This window comes from Nansenia antarctica (genome assembly GCF_963989245.1).
Source record: "Nansenia antarctica genome assembly, chromosome: 1".
Classification (NCBI taxonomy): Eukaryota; Metazoa; Chordata; class Actinopteri; order Argentiniformes; family Microstomatidae; genus Nansenia; species Nansenia antarctica.
In genome coordinates, this window is record NC_137674.1 from 38943151 (window position 1) to 38946593 (window position 3443).

Below are 3443 nucleotides of genomic sequence, written 5' to 3' on the forward strand. Positions count from 1 at the left end.
CCCTCTCCCATCTCTCCCTCTCCTCTCCAATTCTATCTCTCCTCCCTCTCCGCCCCTCTCCCATCTCTCCCTCTCCTCTCCAATTCTATCTCTCCTCCCTCTCCCCCCCTCTCCCATCTCTCCCTCTCCTCTCCAATTCTATCTCTCCTCCCTCTCCCCCCCTCTCCCATCTCTCCCTCTCCTCTCCAATTCTATCTCTCCTCCCTCTCCCCCCTCTCCCATCTCTCCCTTTCTTCTCCAATCCTTTCTCTCCCTCTCCCGCTTCCCCCCTCTCTCTTGGCTAGTCCAGAGACGTGTGGTAACAATGGCTTCAATACAGATTAATTGAAAATGGCTGTGGCTGAATTCAGCTTCCATACACACAATGGAAGAGCACTGCTGTAGTTAATATACTCTCAACCCCAGCACACTGTACAATCCTTTATCTACGCCACCCCCCCGCCCCCCTTTCCCCCCCTCCCACCTCTCTCTCTCTCTATCTGGTCTATTATTGTTGTTTGCGAAAGTAGAAATATAATTTCACAGCTGAAGGCCCAGGTCAGGTTTGGAGTTGTGATTAATAATCACAACGGTGAATAATGACTCCATCCTCCATGTTTTGGCTGTAGGTAATTATTCGCTGTGTAATTGTGGAAGAGGTTTGCTCATGAAAAACGTACTTATTCAAATGTGAGATAGAAAAGTAAGTGCCTTGGGTGTCGCCAGGCTCCTCTCTGAAGCTAAATTTACATGGTGAGAACTCCACATTTAGGGTGGGAATATTATTAGAATAATATTGGCTCGTGATTTAGATAAAGGTTTACCTTTCGTTTTCCTTTTTTCAGCCAGTAAGATAAAAGTGTAGCTCTGACACCTCTGAAAACATATGATGAATATGTCAAGGAGCTGATGTGATGCATTTCATAGTCTGTGTCCTTGTACCTGCTCTTGTCTGTAATGATAATGGATGGCGTTGATATGGAAGGCAGGAGAGGGGGATGCAGGAAAGAGGGAGAGATGGATGCTTTTACAGGGCTTTTCACCTGATGTCAAAACACCTGTACCTGCCTCCAGAGGATAAATTACCACATCCCCCAAAGACATGTAAGTACAACGCACACACACACACGCACACACATACACATATTGTACACACAAGCACATGTACAATCATGTGCGTGTTTGCGTGTATGTATGTGTTCTGCTTAGGTTATTTTAGGTTTTATTGAAGAGAAAATATTCTAGGAGCACAGTTTTTAAATCGGTTGCCTGGCAACCAGAAGCATTCAGTTGATGCACACACACACACACACACACACACACACACACATACATACACACTTACACACACACACACACACGCACACAAACACGCAGACACACACACACACACACACATACACACAACCACACACACACACACACACACACACACACACACACACACACACATTGTGGCAGGTTTGGAATGTTGTTTTGCATTTAACTTAGATTCCAAATAACATCATGAAATTACCCAGATTCATTCACCTTCATCAGTTCTTTCACCTGGTTCCCTATAGGTCAGAAATTAAATGCACAATTACACACATACACACACACACACACCCCCCCCCACCCCCCCCCCCCCACACACACACACACACACACACACACACACACACACACACACACACACACACAAAGTGGCCAATGAGAAGGGCACACTTGTGTATTGTGTCATACACATCCTGCTGTAACTGCAGATAAGAGTAATCATGTGCTTTGTGTGTATGCTTTGTGTGTGTGCTTGTATGTGTGTGTTTACTCAGCTAGAGTGGCACTGTTTGTAGATGGTTCTGCACTGCCAGGCAGGAAACCAGCATCACGCACACACACACACACACACACACACACACACACACACACACACACACACACACACACACACACTACCACTGTCCTCCATTGTCAGAGAGTACCCACATTTAGTCATGTGTAAAACAGTCAGATAAAAAGATTCTCCATTTACACTGATGACAGTAAAGGTAATGGGGCATTTGATTAGTACCAAATAAAGGTGAGTGTATGTAATGTGATGCTCTGCTGATAGGAACAACTTTATTCTGTATTCTTTAGTTATTCTGTTTTCTCTCCGCATGGCTCCACAAATGTTGTTCTCCACATGGCTTGAAAGCACTTTCCTGAAAATGGGGCCAATGGTGATACAATGAGCCAATCTCTCCATGTTAGGGATAGGAGATATGTTTGTATGCATGCGTGTGTGTGTGTGTGTGTGTGTGTGTGTGTGTGTGTGTGTTGAGCTCATTAAAACACCAAGCAAAGAGGAGACAATCCCTGGTGCCCATCGGCGAGGATTTACCGTTGAGGAATTATAGTCTTTCTGATTCTCACTGCAGGGCATGTTCTCCCATTGTGTTCACTCTAGCTCTTTACTGTCTTTTGTTAATTGAAATATTGTTCATTGCTGTCTGTGAATTCCATATGTTTACTTTGTGAGCGAAAATCCCAGGAAGACAAAGGGAGCTAGATTTACAGATTAAATTCCTCCATCCTGTATGTGGAATTAGATTTGTGCCATTCAAAATTAAGCAAAGGTTTTGGAATCGAAAGCAAAATGATTAGCATTGCAGACAAAGATACAAATATTGAAAGCAAAGCATAAACCAAAAAGTATTGTGAGAAAAAATGAAACTTTATTTTAAATGCAAAGAAAATAATACGGTCCAGTTTTGTTGATCTAGTCTGCTATATATATTCGATTTCAGCCTATTGGCAGAAGATGACACGCTGTCATCGTCTATTAGTCTAATAGCACAATACAGAATTGATACGGTATATGTTTTGAAAGCGATCCAGAGATAGATAATAAGAGGGAGAGAACTAGGGAGAGAAAAAGAAAGAAGGAGAACCAGAGTGAGAGAACGATGCTTACTCCAGTCAGGTGTTGGATGAGAGTGTGCTGTATAGATCAAGGCCATGCTGAAGAATACACATGCTAGCTGTGAGGAGAGGAGTTCAAGGGCTGCAACACAGATCGATGTGAAGACAAATCACTGCTTTGCAACTGGAAAATCAACATAAGTTCTCTGTTGATAGCTGGACTTTCTATATCATACTCCTGCTTTTAGGACCATGTAAAATGGTTTGGCTTCTTGTTTGGCTATTATTTTATGATAGTTTCTGGCTGTAAACTACAGTACAATTTGCTGAATCATGGAGCCACATAGCACAGACAGTAAAATATGGACATGTAGCCCTAAAATGGGTGATAGAGAGATAGAGAAAGAGAGTTATAACAAGGGTGGATGTTTTTGTAATGACATGTGAATGACATTGTAATAAGTGTAGTGAAGGTGATTTGGAATCACGCTGTCCTGAAGAGGTAGCCTTGTCTGAGACAAGCGTTGTCCTCCGACTTTGAGGATGACCTCTTGGCCTAATGATAGATGTTTTGGTCTTCC